At 41.7% G+C, this 23,863-nt stretch overlaps 1 protein-coding gene and 1 pseudogene across 1 annotated transcript in view; one reads left to right on the top strand and one right to left on the bottom strand.

The window, feature by feature from the left end:
• The window catches only part of kcnip4a (potassium voltage-gated channel interacting protein 4a), an 806,015-nt gene that overhangs the window by 723,435 nt on the left and 58,717 nt on the right, over positions 1–23,863 (bottom strand). The window lies entirely within an intron of this gene.
• Positions 22,314–23,211, top strand: LOC145348366 (ubiquitin recognition factor in ER-associated degradation protein 1 pseudogene; annotated as a pseudogene).

Raw genomic sequence — 23,863 nt, 5'->3', positions numbered from 1 at the left:
TGCTCAGATAGTTGATAGTTGATTTTTAATTTTCCAAAACTTCCAAGATTATGGAAAGGTTCCATCAGATTGAAAAATCTTGAATGTAACTTCTTCCTTTGAGAAAAGTAAAAGAAAGTAGGAACTGCAGGTCAGTCAGCCTAACCTATGTCATAGGGAAAATGCTAGAATCAATTGTTAAGAATGTTTTAACAGGACACTTAAAAAATTGTTATGCAATCAAGTAGTGTCAATATAGTTTTGTGAAAGAGAAATTGTGTTTAACTAAGTTATTAAGACTTCCTTGAAGAAGTAACAAGCAATGTGGATAAAGGGGAACCTGTAGATATGGTGCACTTGGATTTTCAAAAAGCATTTTGCAATGTGTCACCAAGCAAAATAAGAACTCATGGTGTAGGGGGTAACACATTAGCAAAGAAAGATGAAGGGTCACCTAGTACTCAAAAGATTGGCTCTATTCTCTCCCCACAGATGCTGCCAGACCTGCTGAAATTGTACGGGGTATTCTATTTGAGGAAAGAAAGAGGATTGTTTAGCTAATAGGAAACAGAGCAATGATAAATGGGTTATTTTCAGGCTGCTACCAGAAATGACAATGACACACCCAGCCTTGTCAACTTGTAGAGTCCTCCTTACTAATGTCTGGGGGCTTGTGCGAAAATTGGAAGAGTTGTCCCACAGATTAATCAAGGAACAGCCTGATAATCATACCTTACAATGTTCCAAACACCATCACCATTCCTGCATAAATCCTACCACCCTGGAAGGACAGACCCTCCAGAGGTGGTGGCACAGTGGTATACAGTCAGGAGCAAGTTGCCTTAGAATCTTCAACATTGGCTCTGGACGCCATGATGCTTCATGGCATCAGGTCAAATATGGGCAAGAAAACTTCCTATTGATTACTACCTATGCAAGGAGCAGTACATTCCTAAAAATGAAGTGTCAAACTGCTGAAGCTACATGCATGCAAACAGCCAAAACTGCATGTGGAAGATTCTAAGGCAACTTGCTCCTGATAGAGAACTTAGTGATCATATAATGAATGGATTCAGGTCTAAGCTCTGCAGTCCTGCCACATCTAGTTGTGAATGGTGCTGGATAATTAAAGAACTATCGAAGGATGAGACTCCAAAAATATCTCCATTTTCAATGATGGAGGTGCCCAATGCATCAGTGCAAAATATATGACTTGAATCATTCCAAACCATCTGCAGCCAGATGTCCTGAGTGGATGATCCATCCTGGCTCCTCTTGAGGTTCCCCAGCATCACAGGTGCCAGGCTTCAGCCATTCAATTTACCGCACATGGTATCAAGAAGTGACTGAAAGCACTGGATACTGCAAAGGCTATGCACACTGACAATATTCCAGCAATAATACTGAAGCTCTGCATTCCATAGTTAGCTGTAGCTTTAGGTAAGCTGTTCCAGTGTAACTACAATTCTGACATCCACCAAGCAAAGTGGAAAGCTGACCAAACATGCTCTGTTCTCAAAAAGCAAGACAAGTCCAACCCAGCAAATTATTGCTCCATCAGTTCACTCCTGATCATCAAAGTGATGGAAGGTGTCATTAACATTGCAATCAAGCACCATGTACTCAGCGATAACCTGCTCACTGACACACAGCTTGAGATACATCAGGGCCACTCAGCTCCTGAGTTCATCACTGCTATGGTCCAAATATGGACAGAAGAAATTATCCCAATAGTTAAGGTGAGAGTAACAGCATTTGATCGAGTATGGCATCAAAGAGTCCTAGCAAAATTGATGTCAATGGAAATCATGAAAAACTCTCCCCAGCCAAAAGAGGAAAAGCTGGAAAATCTCAATAGGTCTGGCAGCACCTGCAGGAAAAAGAGCTGGCATTTCGAGTCCAGACAATCCTTTATCAAAGCTGTCAAAGATGGAGGAAATGGATTAATGTAACATGTTTCATGACAAGACATAGCAGCTTTGACAAAGGCTCATCTGGACTTGAAACATCAGCTCTTTCTTCTTCTTACAGATGCTGCCAGACCTGCTGAGATTTTCCAGCATTTTCTCTTTTAGTTTCAGATTTCAGCATCCGCAGTAATTTGCTTTTATAAAACTCTCCACAGGTTGGAGTCATACCTAGCACAAAGGAAGATGGTTGGGGTTATTAGAGGTCAATCATCTTTGCCCCAGGACATTGCTGCAGTAGTTACTCAAGGTAGTATCCTAGATCTTGTCATCTTCAGCTGCTTTGTCAATGACCTTCCCATCATTGTAAGGTCAAAAGTGGGGTTATTTGGTGCACAATGTTCGGCATGATTCATGATTTGTTGGATAGTGAAACAGATTATATATTTAATCTACAAGAATTGAATAGTATTTAGGTGTGGGCTGAAGAATGGCAAGTAACATTTGGGTCAGGTAATGACCATCTCTAAGAAGATGGAACCTAACCATCTCCCCTTGACATTCATGGTATTATCAAGACTCAATTCCCCACCATCGACTTCCTGGGGAGTACCATTTCTCAGAAACTGAACTGGACTAATCATATAATTGCTGTAGCTACAAGAGCAGCTCAGATGTTAAGAGCTCTGAGATCAGTATCTCATCTCCTGACTCTCTAAAGCCTGTACCATCTTCAAGGCACAACAGGGAGTGTGATGGGATGCATTCTACTTGCCTGGATGAGTAAAGCTCCAGCAACAATCAAGATGCTCATTCAAGGCAAAGTAGCCCACTGAACTGGTATCCCACTTCTTCCACCATTGGCACAAAATAGCAGCAATGTGTATCATCTACAAGATGCAAAGAACAAAGAACAGTACAGCACAGGAAACAGACCCTTCAGCCTTCCAAGCCTGTGCCGCTCATTGGTCCAATTAGACTATTCGTTTGTATCCCTCCATTCCCAGTCTGCTCATGTGACTATCCAGGTAAGTCTTAAATGATGCCAGCGTGCCTGCCTCCACCACCCTACTTGGCAGTGCATTCCAGGCCCCCACCACCCTCTGTGTAAAAAACGTCCCTCTGATATCTGAGTTATACCTTGCCCTTCTCACATTGAGCCTGTGACCCCTCGTGATCGTCACCTCCGACCTGGGAAAAAGTTTCCCACTGTTCACCTTATCTATACCCTTCATAACTTTGTACACCTCTATTGGGTCTCCCCTCATTCTCTGTCTTTCCAGGGAGAACAACCCCAGTTTACCCAATCTCTCCTCATAGCTAAGACCCTCCATACCAGGCAACATCCTTCTCTGCACTCTCTCTAAAGCCTCCACATCCTTCCGGTAGTGTGGCGACCAGAACTGGACGCAGTACTCCAAATGTGGCCTAACCAGCATTCTATTCAGCTGCAACATCAAACTCCAGCTTTTATACTCTATATCCCATCCTATAAAGGCAAGCATACCATATGCCTTCTTCACCACCTTCTCCACCTGTGCTGCCACCTTCAAGGATTTGTGGACTTGCACACCTAGGTCCCTTTGTGTTTCTATACTTTTGATGGCTCTGCCATTTATTGTACAACTCCCCCCTATATTAGTTCTTCCAAAATGCATCACTTCACATTTATCTGGATTAAATTCCATCTGCCATCTCTTGCCCAATTTTCCAGCCTATCTAAATCCTGCTGTATTGTCCGACAATGTTCATCACTATCTGCAAGTCCAGCCATTTTTGTGTCATCCGCAAACTTGTTGATAACACCAGTTACACCTTCTTCCAAATCATTTATATAAATCACAAAAAGCAGAGGTCCCAGTACACGCACTGCAGAAACTGACCAAGGATCTTTCAAAAGCATCTTCCCAACTTTTTGATTTGATTTAATATTGTCACATGTATTAGTATAAAGTGAAAAGTATTGTTTCTTGCGAGCTATGCAGACAAAGTATGCTGTGTATGGAAGGAAAGTGTTCAGAATGTACTGTTACAGTCATAGTTAGGGTGTAGAGAATGATCAATATAATGAGATTACCAAGTTTAAAATTCGCTGAACTCTGGGGTGATTCGCAGAGATTAGAAAACAGCAAATGTGACACCACTGTTTAAAAAAGGAGGTAGACAAAAGACGGGTAACTATAGGCCAGTCGGCTTAACTTCTGTAGTAGGGAAAGTACTTGAATCTATCAAAGAAGAAATAGTGAGACATCTGGGCATAAATTGTCCCATTGGTGAGACACAGCATGGGTTCATTAAGGGAAAGTCATGTTTGACTAGTTTGGTGGAATTCTTTGAGAACATTACATGTTCAGTGGACAATGGAGAACCTATGGATATGGTGTATCTGGATTTCCAAAAAGATTTGGCAAGGTGCCGCACCAAAGACTGCTACATAAGATAAAGGTGCATGGTGTTACGGGTAATGTATTAGCATGGATTGTGGATTGGTTAACTAACAGAAAGAAAAGAGTGGGGGTAAATGGGTGTTTTTCTGGTTCGCAATCAGTGACTAGTGATATGCCTCAAGGATAAATGTTGGGACCGCAATTGTTTACGATTTACATAGATGATTTGGAGTTGGGGACCATGGGTTGTGTGTCAAAATTTGCAGATAATACTAAGATGAATGGCAGAGCAAAGTGTGCAGAGGACACTGAAAATCTACAAAGGGATACAGTCTAAGTGAGTAGGCAAGGGTTTGGCAGATAGAGTACAATGTTGATAAATGTGAGGTCATCCATTTTGGTAAGAATAACAGCAAAATGGGCTATTATTTAAATGGTAAAAAATTGCAGCATACTGCTGTGCAGAGGGACCTGACTGTCCTTGAGCATGAGTCTCAAGGAGTTGATCTGCAGGTGCAGCAGGTAATTAAGAAGGTGAATGGAATTTTTTTCCTTTATTGCTAGAGGGATGGTTATGTTGCAGCTGTATAAGGTGCTGGTGAGGCCACATTGGAGTACTATGCACAGTTTTGGTCTCCTTACTTGAACAAGAATATGCTGGCACCAGAGGGGGTGCACAGGAGATTCACTAGGCTGATTCCAGAGTTGAGTGTGTTGGCTTATGAGGAGAGACTGAGTAGACTGGGACTATACTCATTGGAATTCAGAAGAATGAGGGGAGATCTTAAATACGAAGGGAATAGGTAAGATAGAAGCAGGGAAGTTGTTTTCACTGGTGGGTGAAACTAGAACTAGGGGGCAACGCCTCAAAATAAGGGGAAGTAGATTTAGGACTGAGTTGAGGAGAAACTTCTTCATCCAAAGGGTTGTGAATTCCCTGCCCAGTGAAGCAGTTGAGGGTACCTCATTGAATATTTTTAAAGCAAGGATAGACAAATTTTTAAACGGTAAAGGAATTAAGGGTTATGGTGAGCGAGCGGGTAAGTAGAGTTGAGTCCACAAAAAGATCAGTCATGACCTTATTGAACGGCGAAGCAGGCTCGAGGGGCCAGGTGGCCTACTGCTGCTCCTAGTTCTTATATTTTTAAAAGAGTGGAGCACAGTTCTAAAAGCATAGAATGAGAGTAAAAGATAGTAGAGGATATGCTGGGTACAGCTTGCAAGTCGCCATGATCCAGTGCCATCTTGGGAGGAATTGCAACTTCTATCAACTAACAGGACCAGGGGAGCAGATGCAAGGGAATACTACCAAGAGTAAGTTCCCCTCCAAAGCACACCATCCTTGCCTGAAATTATATCTCTGTTCCTTCATTGTCACTGGCTCGAAAACTTGGAACTCCCTTCCTAACAGCATTGAGATATACGAACATTACATGGACTGCAAATATTGGAGGCAGCAGCAGCTCTCCATCAACTTCTCAAGGGCAATTATGGCTGAGCAATAAATGCCACATCATGTGAAGGAATTTTAAAAATGTACAGGACAATTGTTGAGATCACGGGCCTGATTTTACCAAATATTCGTGCCTGAATCGCGGTAAATTCGGGCATCGGGCCTGTTACGCGATCTGCACCCAAAACCGAGCAGATTGCGCCTTTACTGACATCCAATTTGGGCACGGGTCCGGTCCACACCCCAATCGGGTGGCCCGACGATTTAAATGCATTAGCATGCATTTAAACCGATTTAATGAACCGCGCGCCCAACTACTGCCAAACCCCACTTCACTGTCTTTGAGTCCGTTTCAGATCCGCACTACTATCCACCTGCAGAATAAAAATCCGAAGTGGATTCCTATTCTGCAGGGGAACCTCTGAAGTCCATCCTCCTCGAACATCCTAGGCAGCCCCCCCACTAACCACCCTGGCAGACCCACCCCCCAGCAATCTGAACCCCTTGGGAGGCAGACTCCCCCCACCGCGATCAAACCCCCCTTGGCAGAGCACGCAGCCCCGCGATCCACCTCCCCCTCTGGGAGACAGCCACCCCCCTGGGAGGCAGACTTCCCCATCCCCTCGCCAGGGTTAGACCATCCCGGGAGGCAGCACCCCCCTCCCCCAAACAGGACTTTAACTTGGTGTTGTGAGACTTCTGATTGTGCTTACCCCAGTCCAACACTGGCATCTCCACATCAACGAGTTCAGGTCAAAAGGATGGCGAAGAGACGGCAGGAATCCAGGTATTAGGAAGTGTGCTCTGCCGAGGGGGGCCTGCCTCCCGGGGAGGTCCGATGCAGGGGGCGGTGGGCCTACCTCCTGGGGGTGGGGGTCTGATCTGTGGGGTGGGGGGGGGGGTCGCCTGCCGGGGGCCTGCCTCCCAGGGGGGTCTGATTGCGGCTCATCCCCCCCCCCCCCCCTCACAGCTCTCTCTTTGTTTTTCATGCCTGGGCACGCTGTTTCAGATTTTTTTTCAAACTGCACACGTGCAGTTCAGAGCTCCGATCATTCCGGCGGCGTTAAGCCCCGCCCCACAGCGTGGACCGGATTGGAGGCAGCAAAAAGCGTATGGGCGCGCTGGAACAGGGATTCCGGGCTTAGATCCGTTTTACGTACAAGTCCAGCCCTTAGCCTCCCATTGGTAAAATCTGGCCCCAGATCTGGAGTTCAATGCCCAGTTTTGGGCTCCTTACTTGAGAAAGGATATGACTGCATTAGAAGCACGCAGGGAAGCTTCACTCTGATCGCTGGTATGAAGGGGCTGTCTTATAAGGAAAAATGAGAGGTGATCTTAGTGAAACATATAAGATCCTAAGGGCACTTAATGAGTAGATGCAGAAAGGGTGTTTCTCTTTATTGCAAAGACTAAAATTAGGGTCCTTAGTTTAAAAATAAGTGGTCTCCCATTTAAGACTGATGAGGAGAATTTGTTTTTTCTCAGAGGGTCGTTAGTCTGTAGAATTTTTTTCCACAAAGAGATAGATTCTTGAATGACAAAGAAGTCAAAGGGAATAGGGATTGGACAGGAAAGTTGAGGCTACAACCAAATCAACATTGATCTTATCAAATGGCATAACAGGCTTAAGGAGCTGAATGGCCTATTCTTGCTCCTCGTTTGTATGTTCACACATAGCTATGTTGTTATTCACATTACTGTTTCCACACATCATCTAACCATATCCATACCATCAGCTTCCAGCAGATAACCTTCCTTCAGTGCTTTGAATGTTCGGCCACTAACATTGCAATGGATAAATCAATAGTTTCAATTTTTCCACTGCATTCAGTGGGAGTTTTTTTCTTTTAGCCTTTTCCAGAATCAGCAGAGGTGTTGTTTCACTTTGCCCTGGAGCAGCAACCAAACAGAACCATTTCTGTTCGTATTGTTTTGGTCTTTAGATAATGATAGCCATGGTCCTGAAGTTACAGATAATGCTGGAGATGTTGTTAACAAACAGTATTGAACATTTTACAAAGTAGGCTCTACAGAGAACTATCTCTTGCCATGCTGTGTTATCATGTGATCTTACATCTGATTACGTAGACTATATATTTACACATTTAATATTAACCCCTCATACTGCACCATTTTCAAAGAATAAAATTGGGCAGGTAATGGAAGGTAAACTGTTTGCCAGATTATTGCAGAGGTGACTGTAATGGACAAGATTGGTGTGGTCTCTTCCAATCCATAATCAAAATGCTTGTGTGTAATATTTCCCTACTCTGAGAGAGACATTTCATAACTTAAAGTAAATTCCAGTAGTAGACTTTCTGGTGATTTTAAAAAAGTAAAGCAAGGTTATTAATTATCAGCACACATGCCCTGATTAAAATCCACAAAAGCTAAATACAGATGCAGTTAAAGCTGTAATTTTAAGAATGGAATTTATAACTCAGTTTTTATATCATTGCTGGCCAGATGTCTCTTGGTTGAGTTGAAGGTCTTTTAGAAACAAAGGATTATCATTAGGCAGCAAAGCCTCTTGTAGATGAATAGCAGGTGATTAAATGTACTCAATGTGGACCTGTGACAGGTTACATTGCCAGAGCACTGCTTGACCTCCCTCAGGGCTATATTGACCTTTGCCTGGGTGAACCTGTTGCAAACTGACAAAACATCACATTGGCAAGATACAAAAATCTTGTGTGGTGGTAGAATCTGCTGAGGGGGGTCTTTAATTAGATTTAAATTTATTGAAATGAATGGTTATCAGATTTTCACCCGTTATGGGGTGAACCTGATTACGTCACTGGTGAAAATTGGAAATTGCAATCTCACCAGCAAGATTCGCAATTTCCAAGTGTTTTTGCATCTTGAAATTCTGCCGGTGATCTTGTGGATGGGGAGTGTAAGCTCAAAATCTTGCTCAGTGTCATTACATTTCTAGACATTTCGTTTCTTTTTAAAAATCCAAGGCACTGCAGCCAGCTGATGAAATTTAATATTAATATCTCACACTGCACACAACACATTGTTCTGTCAGTAACAAAGTTGGAGTTGACCCCTAGTTTTTTTCTATTTCCCTTAAAAGTCTAATCAACAGTGACTTCCTTTAATGGCGCCACCCTTAGTCCTTCACCATCTCTAAACATTACAAAGCTCAATGTATCTTTGATGTCAAATAGAAATTCTATATCCATTCCTTTGCTGAAACTGCATCCTATATCCTGAACAGCTTTTCAGCACTTAGCTCATATTTCTGCACAGTTTCCAAAAAAGCTTGTTGTCTGATTTATTTACTGCCAACTATTAACTGCTTTCTATATTAAAATATTTCTTGGAGTTCCAGTGTTCAGGGAGGGCAGTGTTCCTGTGAACTTCCTTATTTTGTTTCTACTCAGCTTCAAATATACGTTCCAATATATCAATGCCATTTTCCTACAACCACACAATCTTGAAGTTTTCTAATAAACTCATTGTTTCCTCAAAAACCTGAAAAATTTGAAATGTCTACACTCTTTCTGGCCAGAACTTAATGCAAATTTACTCATATCAAAGACATCAACTATATCAACTATTCCTACTGGCAAAATAACAAAAGCCGTATAACAATGCTCATGATTAGCCACAATTCCAATGGAAAAACCTGGTTTCGCCAAACTTTTATTCAGTGCCAGTAACAAAAATAATGACAAATCCTTTGCAAAAGAGCTTCTTTTACCATGCAAGCAAGCGAGCCTCTTCTGCTTTGTGTTATGTGACCAATTAGAACAGCATGGCTAAACCTAAGCATGCTTACATATGAAGCTCTGGACAAGCCATTACTTCACATGCAAAGCCTACAAGTGTGGCAAAACCTGTGAGAAAGTTAAAAGTATTGTCAATTGGAGAGGTGAAGTTGATGAAGGAATTTGTAGCATGAAGCAAAAAGCAGATAGTGCAAAAGAACAAGAGATTCTGCCATCATGTTTATCCACCATTCTGAAAAATAAGGGGAACATCTTCACAAACAGGCATTTCTCCAGCAAGGAAAGGGAACAACTACCTATTCCAATGTTGAAGAAACTCTGCTAACATGGTTCAAGGCAGCCTGAGTGAAAAATGTGCCCATCCCTGGTCCAATCTTGCAGGAAAGAGGAATTACTTTAGCAAAGTAGCTGGCCACATGGATTTCATCTGCAGCAATAAAAGACTGGACTGATACAGTATAAGACACGCTGTTGGTTTCCACTCAGGGTGAGGCGAGGATGCAGCAGTTACAACCGCAATGATCAATACTGCAGTACTACGTCAAGCATACTTGAAAAACTGTGATCATATTGGTGTGAGCTCCTTGCGTATGCCAATGAAAAGTCTAATGCCTATTTTGGACTGACGCCCTGAGCAATTGTACTGCTTTGAATTAAAGTTTATTTATTATTATCCCAAGTAGGGTTACATGAACACTGCAATGAAGTTACTATGAAAATCCCCGAGTTGCCGCACTCCTGCGCCTGTTCGAATACACTAAGGGGAAATTTAGCATAGCCAGTGGCCCTAACCAGCACGTCTTTTGGACTGAGAGGAGAAACGGAAGCACCCGCAGAAAATCCACGTGGACATGGGGACAACATACAAACTTCACAGTAACCCAAGCCGGGAATCAAACCTGGGTCTCTGCTGCTGTAAGCCAGCATTGTTAATCACTGCCATACAAATTGGATCTTTTCTGTGCAAGGATGCTTATGTGGATGCTGCTGAAAAATCATCACCAGTGAAAAGGGAAATAGTATTTTTTTTACAAAATGAAGGTTGCATTACAACTATCCCCCCTCATGATGTACATCAGCCTTCTTCCCAACGATCACCACCCCCTGCCCAACTCTCCACTGCCCACCACCTACCTTCCCCTCCACACACCCTGAGACACTGGGAGCCACTGCCAGCAAGTCCAGCTGTCCAAATGTCGTCAAATTAAATTTAGGCCCAATGTGGGGCACCTCAAGTCATTCTGGCTGACGAATGTACTGCTGGTACAATACCGATTCTGGATCATTAGCTCAGAATGTCACTGGAAAGGAATAGTATAATTTTGAAAGTCCTTTTCTCATGTTGCCTCCAAACAGAGCTTTAAAACAAACTCATTACATGGTCTGCAATAGAATGTAACTCAGCAATAACTGGGTATACACACACACACACACTCTCAGCAAATCACTGTTTGTGTGTGTAAGAACAAATCCAGACAATTCATATTTGAAGTTTATTTGCAATAAAACTGAACTGACACATCCACAAAAAAGAAGAATATTTATGTAAAACAGGCAAGTATCCTGTCAAATCTTGGATTGTTCAAATCCATAACAATGCACAAATTGAGCAATTGTATGTATAGATTCTGCATGACATACGAGTGAAATAACATTGGCAGTAACAGGACGTGCGCAGGAGTCAATTCAGAGACTTTGGCAATGCTAAGTGAGAGAAAAACTGAAAATTAATTGACTGTTTTAGCAGTAATTGCTTTCAAATTCTTCCATTAGTACAGCCTACTTTGGAGCACTGAAATTTTTCAGATGGTTAATATCTGATCTATTGGGTACTTAACCTTGGTTCCTTACCTTAGTTAAAGAAAATATTCAATTTCTGCAAGACAATGTGACAAACTTGAAAAGATTTCTTTCAAGCTTTTGATCCAATAACTGGCAACTGCTAACATACAGTAATACTACTGGGTTAAATCTACTTTTAGTGTACATTAATCTAGTTATGATGACACGTCTCATTAAAAGAGCGATAAACATATGCAACAAACTATGATAGTGGAACAAACTAAAGTTAGGACAATTTAACAGCACTGCTGCCCATCATGATGAGTGTAGCAGCTCCAGGGAAATTTGAAACTGGTTACATGAGTTACTATTGGAAATGTTGCCAGTTGCTGTGTTAGGACTTGGACAAATGAGATTGTTTGCATATTACAGAAAGGGTTTCCAAGGTCTGGTGTGACTGGGGAGAATGAGATTTCCAGCAATTGAGGAGATTAAGCTCTGGAGATATTTAATATGAGTCTGAGATGTCTCACGGTTAGAGAAAGTTTTATTCTTATGGTAATTTTGTGGTACTGAGTTAAAAGATGTTGAAGGATGGAAGCCTTCATGAATTTATCTCTCACCTAAAGTTTAACATAATTGTTTCATACTACAAAGCTGGGAGACCTATTATAGTTTTTTTTAAGGTAGTTAGTGCACATATTGCACCAAAATTGCAGACCATAGTAATAACTTTCAATCTTAGCAATGAGAGAAAACTGTCAGTATCAGATCAGCCACCCATTATTCAACCTGTCCAGTTATCACAGTCATAGACTGGGAGCTTGGAGAAGAGGAGAGAGAAGAATAAACCCCACTGGCAACTATCATAATGCTTGTTCCTCCAATTTATGCTCATCCTTCTCCTCTTTGTAAAACAGGAAGAGAAATATTGTCAGATAAAATGCTATTTTCCCACTCCAAATTTTAGATTCTGCAATGCAAAGGGTAAACAGCAGGAAAGCAATTTGACAAAGCTTCTGAGACCAAACAATCAAAAATCATTGTGAAAATAAATCTCCAGAAAATTCTTCAATAATGGGCTTCCGCGTGCTACCTTGTTCCAGATACCATTCCACAGCTCATATTGCAATTTTTATAACGACATTGTTGTCCACGGTTGGGTTAGATGTACTAATTCGGAAACTACCACTCATGTTAAGTGGGCAACATTGATTCAGCTGCCCATGTTACGCCTCTCCCGATTTTAATTCCTGCTGAAGTAAATAAAAATGAAAATCAGGAGAATTGTATAATGGGTGGATGAATTGATATCGGCCTGTTTATATTGTCAATTCAGCTTTCCATTATACATCTCACTGATTTTAATTTTCATTGACTTCAATGGAAATTGAAATCAGGAGAGATGAAAAATGGCCAGCTGAATCAATACCACCCATTTAACACGATCTGGCTGATCAAAACCACTCCAAATGCATAACATTTTTGATCACTTGTGGCATTGCATGTGGATAAATATCTTTTCCTGCAACTGTATATTATTTGGGGGTCATTTTCTCACCATCTTTGTATTAGTGATCCCATCTCTCTGGCTTCTATTTTAACAGGTTAGGATTGGGGTGCATGGCAAAGCTGGTCAGATCTAATGAGAAACTTGCAATTTGAGGATGCGACAGTTTGAGACTCCCAAACACGAGAATTGATTTAAACAGCTCTGATTTCTCCTCTCACTACCCATTTGCAACAAAAAAGGTGTTTTTTGATTTCTAATTCCTTCCTTTATAAGTGGTCACGTATTTTCCCCCAATCCTTCAGTTTGGAGTGTCTCAGCCTTTTATGAATAACCACAACAACAAACTCGAGATAAGATAAAATTAAAAAGTTGCCTTATCACTCACACTTTGCAGGAAGTGGTTTTGCAATGTCCATCCTTTTTGCACTTATACAATAAAAGATGGATAAGGGAAAGAAATCAATATAGAACAAAACCACAATAAAAGAGTTATGGTTTTATACGAGTCTGGAATCAAAAGTCCAGCAGTGTATTCCTTCAGAGGGTAGTTGACTTAATGTTGCAGAATGATCCGTCTTTCCAGAAGTGAGGAATTCCATGATGGGAGCAGGACCATAGAGTGGAATTAGTCTTGAAGGCAGAAAGTCAAAAGTTCCAATGTTCTAGTAGTTCAAAGTGTAGATGGGAACTGTCTACTGCTACCTGCTCATTGGTAAAAATGGTAGACCGAGGCAGATTGCTGGCTTGGCATCTTGATTCTTTTCAGAGGTCAAACATTGACTGACCTAGTTCAGATCTATACAGCAATATTGCAGGTTCTAGCAGCTTGGGGGAGATCATGTGACACACCATCCACTTTTTCTCCTGGGTAAACACAGGATATATTTTCCCAGATCTGGAATCTTGAGATGATAGGAGTCAGGGTACCCTTTGTTCTTTGCAGACACATCACCTTCAGTGACCAGAATTCATCTTTAGAAACATAAAGGAGTTTTGTGCTGTTTTAGGAAGGGATATTAGTTCCATTTTAAAGAAAAAAGTCCCAGCTGCTTGTCTGAGGGCTAGAAATTTCTGTCACAGCTAGTCAGGGTAAAGCCGTAGTCCATTTAAACAAAATACAATGTTATTATGTTGCCAGGTTGATGTAAATCTATATCTGTCCTCTGGCAGTGATATGAAGCATATTTACACAGGCAATACCCAAATTCTCATCCTCAGCACTGCATGAATCGCTGGCTTACAATAAGCACAAGCTTGAATTTAAGGATTAGTTGAATTTAAGCACTCTTTCTGGTTGTATCACAGCTTGGTATGGCTCCTGCTCTGCCCAAGACTGCAAGAAATTACAAAAGGTCATGAACGTAATACAATCCATCATGCAAACCAACCTCCCATCCATTGACTCTATCTACACTTCCCACTGCCTCAGCAAAGCAGCCAGCATAATTAAGGACTCCACGCATCCTGGGCATTCTCTCTTCCACCTTCTTCTCTGAGGAGAAAGATACAAAAGTCTGGGGTCATGTACCAACCAACTCAAGGACAGCTTCTTCCCTGCTGCCATCAGACTTTTGAATGGACCGATCTTGTATTAAGTTGATCTTTCTCTCACACCCTAGCTGTGGCTTTAACACTACATTCTGCACTCTCTTGTTTCCTTCTCTATGAATGGTATGCTCTGTCTGTATTGTGCGCAAGAAACAATACTTTTCATTGTACGCTAATGCATGTGATAATAATAAATCAAATCAAAGTGGCAGAAGGACACTGCTGGGAACTAGTCTCACATTAGGGGGTATTCCTATCAACACAGGGTGATCCAAGTTTTCCTCATGGGACTTGGACAAGAATTACTGTCCCCTCCAGGCCCACTAACAAATTAAAAAAACCTCCCACTTTTCCCTCTGGACCTCTTTTGATTCTGGTGAACCCACCATTCCTGCCCCACTCAGTTCTCAAGGTTAAAACCTCAGGGTTCAGCCTCAAAGACATCTGTGGAACTTGATCAGCATTTGTAAAGCAGACTTTTTGGGGTAATCAAGTTCTTGCAATTTAAAGTTTGTATCAGTCAGATTGGCATGGGATAAAGGAGTGGGTTCAATTCATTTTTATTCCCCTTTCTTTAGCAATCTAGTTTTTGATCAAAATCTCTTCTATGGCTGAAACAGAATTTTCTCACTCTGATCATCTGATATTTTGCTCAACTTTGTTTCTCACTGGCCTGAATTTTACACTCTTCTGCTGATGTATTTTTAGAGGTGGCAAGGGGTATAAATTTTAGGGATGGGATCCCTTCCAGATTCCTGGTTACTCCAAACACACAGCTATTTTAAGTTGGGGTGGACAAGGCCTTGGATGGGATTCTCACCTCTGCCCCAGTTTCACACCCTGCCTTAAGCTTTTAGGCTGGCGGGAATTTGAACCTTGGCAGCGGATATCTGAAAAGAATCAAAGTTAGGTCAGGTCCAGGAGGACACCTCTATTAGAAATCTCCTCTAACTTGGGCATCGTCCCTTTAAGGCTGAGTGACATCCTGACCTCCCACTTCCTCCACCCCCCACCATCCTCCAAACCCCAATCATCTACCTCATGACCCCCTCCCAGTCCTTCTCTATCCTTCCTATCTTGGGAAACCTTACACTTGCCTTGCCCTCCAGCTCTGGCACTCAGGCTCAATCAGGTTGGTGTAGTTCCTTGTCTATCCACTGCAACATTGTTGCTTCAGTGACTTGAGAGCTGCTGGCCAACTAAATTAGCTAGAAACTCTCGAAGATAGACTTTCCTTCAGAATGCAAGGTGGAAGTCCTGCCTGCAATCAACTGATGCTCATTGGAACGTAAATTGATTGTGGTGCACTGGGATCGGCAATAATGTGTTCTTGCACCCACCATCCAAAAAATTCAAGCCTTTCTCGCCATTTCACCATCTCCATATGTTTGTTCTTAGCTATGTCTCCCCTCCCTCCTAAATGTTGTCACATTAGCTGGGTGTAATATTTCTGGATTTATTACATGAGTTTGCAGGAGATACTGCTGCAACTGAGGGGAGCATTTCATTGAAACTTTAACAGAGGAAATGGATGGAAGCAAAATGAAAAAATGTTGCTTGTAATAATTAACATTAACTGCTGCCAATTATACTGTACTAATTTGACCCCTATGTGATTATTGCATTTGAGGTGCGATATTCAGAAGTATAATACTATTGAAATTGCGTGGAAGGCGCGGAAAGTCTGCAGAGAGATTTGGATAGGCTGAGTGAGTGGGCGAGGACCTGGCAGATGGAGTATAATGTTAGCAAATGTGAGGTTATCCACTTTGGTAGAAATAATAGTAGGAGGGATTATTATTTAAAGGGTGAAAAGCTGCAGCATGCTACGGTGCAGAGGGACCTCGGGGTCCTTGTGCACGAATCGCAAAAACCCAGTCTGCAGGTGCAGCAGGTGATCAAGAAGGCAAATGGAATGTTGGCCTTTATAGCGAGGGGGATAGAATATAAAAGCAAGGACATCTTGCTGCAACTGTACAGGGCACTGGTGAGGCCGCAACAGGAGTACTGTGTGCTGTTTTGGTCGCCGCATTTGCAAAAGGATATATTGGCCTTGGAGGGAGTGCAGAGAAGGTTCACTAGGCTGATACCGGAGATGAGGGGGTTAGCCTATGAGGAGAGATTGAATAGTCTGGGTCTGTACTCGTTGGAGTTTAGAAGGCTGAGGGGGGATCTTATAGAGGCATATAAGATAATGAAGGGGCTAGATAGAACGTAGGAACGTAAGAAATAGGAGCAGGGGTAGGCCATCTAGCCCTTCGAGCCTGCTCCGCCATTCAACAAGATCATGACTGATCTGAAGTGGATCAGTTCCACTTTCCCGCTTTCTCCCCATAACCCTTAATTTCCCTGTCTATCAGAAACCTATCTACACGTGACTTAAATATATTTAGCGAGGTAGCCTCCACCACTTCAACGGGCAGAAAATTCCAGAGATTCACCACCCTTTGAGTGAAGAAGTTCCTCCTCAACTCTGATCTAAACTGCCACCCTCCCCCCCCCCCCCCCCCCCCCTTACCTTGAGGCTGTGTCCTCTAGTCCTGCTATCCTTTCTAAGCAGGAAGAATCTCTCTCCCTCTAGGTAGAGAGGTGCCTCGAGGGTAGTGGTAGAGAGATTCTTCCCGCTTAGAAAGGATAGCAGAACTAGAGGGCACAGCCTCAAAATAAGGAGGGAGGCAGTTTAGATCAGAGTTGAGGAGGAACTTCTTCATTCAAAGGGTGGTGAATCTCTGGAATTCTCTGCCCGTTGAAGTGGTGGAGGCTACCTTGCTAAATTTATTTAAGTCACGGGTAGATAGGTTTCTGATAGACAGGAGAATTAAGGGTTATGGGGAGAAAGCGGGAAAGTGGAACTGATCCACTTCAGATCAGTCATGATCTTACTGAATGGCGGGGCAGGCTCGAAGGGCTAGATGGCCTACTCCTGCTCCTATTTCTTATATTCTTATGTTATGAAAAATGATGTCACTGAGTCCATACTTTCAAATGTGATAAATCTGAAACATATGATGCAATAAAAACAGCTAGACTCAATGAATATGTCTGGATACCCTGGATGACAGCAGTGATTTTCAAGATCCTGCCATAACTTTGACATCCTACTTACATTATGATATGAGGTCAGACAACCTAGAAATTTAGGGTTAAGATTTTTAGATAAATAGGAAAACTGTTTGGCAACAAACAAACGTTATATTAAACAAAGTAATTTGCAGTATTGCTAAAAGCACATGACATTGGATTAGAATTATGGTAAATAACTTTTGTCTACCAGCAGTTTTTTTTCTGATAATAATCAAATAACATAAATTTGCAATACGTATATAAAGTAAAAAAGTAACATACATTCTAATAGGAAAGAATCAATCACACATCTCTGGAATATTTTAGATTTTATTTGCATTCTTTCCCAATTAATGATCTTTGGTAGGTAACTAATTCAGACATAATTAGTGAATTCAATTTACATTAAAAATAGGGATTGGTTTGATGGGTAGAGAAATATGAGACACAAATTTTTCACAATGTGTATGCAATCACAGTTCAAAGCCTTCCTATTGGTTGGTCTAATTACTCATGTCTTATTTACAAGTCCTGTAATTAAAAACCTAAAAATAATTTCATAGGGTTGATTTTTATAATTAATTTTCAATATATGAAAATGCAATTTGTCACACTTGTTTAGGAGCAGGACAGTTGAAAACCACTTCAACTACAACGGAGAATGAGAAGCGACACAGGCATTAAGTTTTTTTTAAATCTAATTTCATATGGCAAATGTTGATCAGATTTATTGTTTCAAGATAATTAAACTTTGAATGCTGGATTGTAGACAAAGACATGGATTAAATGCAGAAAGCAAAAATATTTATTTGCCATTCATTGCATGGAGTGCAACAAGCAGTCCGTACAAATGTAGCCATCATTCTGTCTGTGTGTCCAATCAAATCAGAATACAGATACTAAAATTCGTCAGGAATTTGAAGGGCACAACTAGAACTGATCCCATGGTGCTGGTGGTAGGGGGTGAGGGAAAGGAGTCAGGTAAAAATTGCATCTATTGGGGAAAGGATTTCCCTATGGATTTCGGAACTTTGATATCAGGTTCAAGTGTGGGTTAGGGGCTTTTATTAGGTGGAAAACAGCCACTCAATGTGATTTTCCCCGCAGTTGCCAACAGCCAAAGGGTGAGCTCATTGTCCAATTAAGGAGAGTGAGCAGATTCTTGAAGCTGGGGGTCCACAGTCCTTCAAGATCGAGAGGAGCTGCAGGCTGCAAAGGAAGGAAAAGGCAGGCTCAGGGCACTTTAAAACACCCTCTTTCCAGCTTTTTGCAAACATAAGCTAAAAATGCCTTCTGCAGAGAGGGCAGTGCCTGAAAAATTCTCATTGGCCTCTCATAGTTGGACTCAACTGTCCCTTAATTTCTTGGAATGGTTACCCTCCACCTGCAGATGGATAATGCCCCTGTCTTCTCCACCTATCTCATCTCCCTGAAAATGGCCTTGGGGTAGGATGGAGTCAAGGCATTGGCACAAAAGCCAGCAGCATTATCTCTGGTGCCAGCCTAGCTCCATTCCCAGCAGGAGCTAAAATTCAAGTCCTGCATTTCCCATTTAATTATAGTAAGAGATCCTGATCAATGGCAGCAGGTGCCTATGTCCTCTACCTACTCCGCCTTATCTTTGGGCAGAGCTAAATTTGCAAACATCTCTCAGGACAGATTTTGGGGCATACAAAGGATTTCTAAGATTTCTTCCTATAATTTTTTATTGTATTCATTCATCAGGTAGGCTTCACTGGTTTGGCCAGGGTTTATTGCCCATCCTTAACTGGCCTTTAGAAGTTCTGCCTTCTGGGACTGCTGCAGTCCATGAGGTGTAGGTACACCCACAGTGCTGTTAAGGAGAACTTTCCTGGATTTTGACAGTGAAGGAATGACTATATATTTCCAAATCAGAATGGTGAGTGGCTTGGAGGGGAACTTCCAGTTGATGGTGTTCCCATATGTATGTTGCCTTTGTCCTTCCAGTCTCATGGGTTTGAAAGGTGCTGCCAAAACGAGCTTTGCTGAATTCTTGCAGTGCATTTTGTAGATGGTACACATTCCTTCCACTGTGCTTCGGTGGTGAAGGAAGTGAATGTTCGTGTATGGGGTGCCAATCAAGTGGTTATTTTGTCCTGGATAGCGTCAAGTTTCTTGATTTTCTTTGGAACTGCACTCATCCAAGTAAACAACAAGTTATCCATCTCACTCCTGACTTATACCTTGTAAATGATGGACAGGCTTTGCGGGGTCAGGAAGTCAGTTACTCGCCACAGGATTCTAGTCTCTAACCTGCCCTTTGTCGCTGCAGTATTTATATGACTAGTCCAGTTTCTTATCAATGGTAACCCCCAGAATTTTGATAGTGGGGGATTTGGCGATGGGTAAGCCATTGATTATTAGGGGGCACTGGTTAAATTGCTTGTTGGAGATGCTCATTGCCTGGTTTGTACATAGCACCAAAGTTACTTGCAACTTGTCAGCCCAAGCCTGGATATTGTCCAGGTCTTGCTGAATTTGGACTGCTTCAGTATCTAAGGAGTCACAAAAGGTACTGATGTGCAATCATCAGTTAACATCCCCACTTCTGACCTTATGGTGGTAGGGATGTCATTGATGGAGCAGCTGAAAATGGCTGGACTTAAGACACTACCCTGAAGAACTCAGAGTACTGTCCTGGAAAAGAGATGATTGACCTCCAACAACCACAATCATCTTTCTTTGTGCCAGATATAACTTTAACCAGTAGAAAATTTATTATTGCATTTATAACCAACCAAGAATCCCATTTTGATAGGGGAACAGAGTCTGCGATGATACCCTTGATATGGATTGTTACTAATTACTATGCACCACCCATGGTTAAAGGAGACATATTAACATATAGGAACATAGGAATAAGGAGCAAGAGGAGGCAATTCAGCCCTTCAAACTCACTTTGTCATTCTATATGATCATAGTTGAACTGAAACTCACCCTAACCCCACTTGCCTGCCTTTTCCCATTCCCTTTATCCTGCTTTTGATCAAATATTTATCTATCACTTTCTTAAATCCATTGATTGATTTTGCATCCATTTCACTCTGGGGCATTGAGTTCCATACATTCACAACCTGTGAAAAATAGAATCTCCTCCCTCTTACTCTATAACTATGATGTCATGTCCAAGACTATTCTATAAGGGGAATATTTGGTTAACATTTACTTTATCAATCCCGTTGAATATTTGTACACCTTAAATCCACCTCCCCTCTCCCGATTCTTCCGTACTCCAGTGAATACAAGCCCAAGCTACTCAGCCAGTCCTCCTACGACTGCCCCCTTAAACCTGTAATCAATCTAGTGAATTTCTTCTGAACCGCCTCCAGTGCTACCATATCCTTCCTCAAAGAAGTTGACCAAAACTGAACACAATACAAATTGTGGTCTCACCAATGCCTTATACAATTGTAACAACACTTCTCTACTTTTATACTCCCAACCCTTTGCAATAAATGCCAAGATTCCATTTGCCTTCCTTATAACATCCTACACCTGCACACCCACTTTCTGAGACTCGTGCACAAGGACACCCAGATCCTTCTGCACAGACGCCTTTTGAATCCGTTTCCCATTTAAATAGTAATTTGCCCATATATTTTTCTAGCCAAAATGGATGACTTCACATTTATTCATATTAAACTCCTTCTGCCAAATTCTGGCCCATTTCCCTATCCTGTCAATATCCATTTGTAAACTTTTTATCTCTTCATCACTTTTCATGTATTCAGCAAATTTTGCTATGTTGCACTCTTTTCCTGTTTGTAGTCGTTGATGTAGATTGTAAATAGTTGTGGTCTGAGAACAGAACCCTGCGGGACCCCACTAGTGACAGATTGCCAACTGGAGAAGGACCCATTTATCCCAACCTTCTGCTTTTTATCAGTTTCATTTTATATATTTCATTCAACATAAACTGAGTCTTTTGGGATCTATATCTGTCAAACAGAGGGACCTGTGAGTCATTTAAATTGTATCCACTTCAATGTTAAAGTTGGAGTTAAGCAGCATGAACGACCCTTACTGAAACTTGTTACTCGCACAAGTCGCCTGTTAGAAGTAATGAACCACAGCAAAATGACTGTGCCATTAAAGCTTTGAATTTCATTGGGTCCTCCAGGTTTCTGTGTAAACTTCCATTTCTGTGAGCTCACAAGCTACCTTGCAGGTTGGAATTTCTGTCCAATCAGTACAAGAACAATTACAGGCAGAATTTTAAACTTTTGGTCACTGGCAACACGTTGAGACCTTTAACTTATCAGGAAGCCAACTTCTGCTAGAGTGGGATTTGCACAGGCTCTTTAACTGAGCCTTGGAACTAGCATCTCACTTCCAGGTTTCTCTGCACAGAATCTGCCAAAAAGGGATTTCTAATTCAAGGGAAATCTATTCAAAAGAAAAATACTGTGGCTGCTGGAAGTTTGCACTGACAAAACTACACTAAATCCTCATTAATCCCACATTCCAGCACTTGGCACATATGTCTTAACATTCAAGGCTTTTCAAGTGCGCAGCCACATACTGGTTAAAAGTTTCTCACTTCTACTAGCTCTCAGGCAGTGCATTCCAAACTCCTACCACCCTTTAAATTCCTTAAATTCCCTCTAAACTTCCTGCCCCTCACATTTAAATTATACTCCTTCATCATTGATCCTTCAACTACAGGGAACAGCTGCTTTCTATCCAACCTATCCATACCCCACACAATCTTATGCACCTTAATCAGGTGCTGGATCAACAAATTAAGACAAATAATAGAGGATGCTGGAAATACTCGGCAACTCTGGCAATTCTGTGGCAGAAGAAAGAGTTAATTGTTGAGTTATCAGCTTGACCTTGTACAAATATGCAGCATCCATATACAGCTGCAGCAATTAACATGCAGTAACCTAGCATGATGACACTACAAAGTCTGCCTTCAGTATGTTTGACCAAGTAATTCCAAATGCATTTTGGAATCGTTTCTCAAGACAGTATTGATGCTATTCTGTCTCTATGTTTGCAGACAGCAATCAATCAGATGTAGAAAAAGGAGGGAAATTAATAATGTCACCATCCACTCTGGATCAACTGAGTCATCTGAATATTACATACCCAATGCTTTTTAAACTTGCTAATAGGAATGCTGATTGAATGATGCACAGTGGCATCATGAAATTAGTGGCAGAGGAATGGATCTGTTATCTGCCCCATTGGATGATGCAGAACCTGCTGGCGGAGGAAGGGGGCCTGGTCCAGGTAGAAAGCATGAACCTCATGATTGCCACTTACTCCAAATTTCAACCATGAACCCCACACTTCCTGGATGTCACCAATGCCAAAGCCATATTAGAAAATGTCTCGAGGATCTTTACCTGCTTGACCACTGATAATGTTATTGCTATCAACTACAATGAGAAGATCTAAGAGCTTCGGGTCATCAAAACAAAACCAGATAAACCTGCTTCAATCATTGAAAGTGATATGGAAGTAGATTTTTATGCTCCATTGGGATACAAAAAGCTCGAGAGGCATTACCAGTCTCACAACATCTCAGATATTGAAACTGACCCACATTGCATTAATGCCAATTGATTTAGGATTCAGGGCATTTAATGCTGGAAATTGGCTAGGTGGGAATAAAGGAGTTGATCCCAGTCCAGCGCAAATCAGCCAAAAAATATTAAAACAGGAACCCCAAACTGAGTTCAAAATCAGAAAAATCACCTTCATCAGGAATTCACAGCCCACAACCCAAACGAAGGGAGAGGAAGACCAACCCATAGGTTTATTGCATTCTGGAGAAGGACAGTCTTTACGCAAGAAAGGAAGGAACTCTTAGAACACCTAAGGGAGACCAGTCTTTTCCATTTGAGCGAGGTGAGAAAACAAGCTGCAAATGCGCAATTCACTCATTCTTTTAAGAAAGACTCTACTATTTCTCAAGTAGAATTCTTTGCATTGTCTCTCCCGTTGACTGGATTTCTCTGTAGTGTTCCTGGTAGACCTACATGAACAAGTGATGTTAACTGGTTTTAAGAGTGAAATTTGAACACTGCAGGTTAAATAAAAAGTACTGCTGAGAACTATCTTGTGTGATTACAAATGTAACTCTTGATCTGTATATACCCGTTTGATAAACCAGTTTATTGACCAAAAAACAATCAGGTCCCCTTCAGTTCTAAAGAAAATAAACTGAGCCTGCCTCTCTTCATAGTTCAAATGCTCAACCCCAGGCAACATCCTGATGAATTTCTTCTGCACCCTCTCCAGTGTAATCTTCCTATAGTGAGGCAACTAGAACTGCATAGAATACTTTAGTTGTGGGATAACCAAAGTTTTGTACACCCACAACATAACAGTTGGGGATGAAGTCACTCTAGCCCTTCTCCAAAACTGCAAATTAGAGCTGCTTAAGCACTTTCCAGTGGTTAGCACTGCTGCCTCACAGCGCCAGGGACCCGGGTTCAATTCCAGCCATGGGTAACTGTGCA

Source organism: Carcharhinus amblyrhynchos, chromosome 1 (genome assembly GCF_965287045.1).
Source record: "Carcharhinus amblyrhynchos chromosome 1, sCarAmb.v2.hapA, whole genome shotgun sequence".
Lineage (NCBI taxonomy): Eukaryota > Metazoa > Chordata > Chondrichthyes > Carcharhiniformes > Carcharhinidae > Carcharhinus > Carcharhinus amblyrhynchos.
The sequence above is the reverse complement of the archived record's forward strand: the minus strand, read 5'-3'. Positions and strand labels throughout refer to the sequence as shown.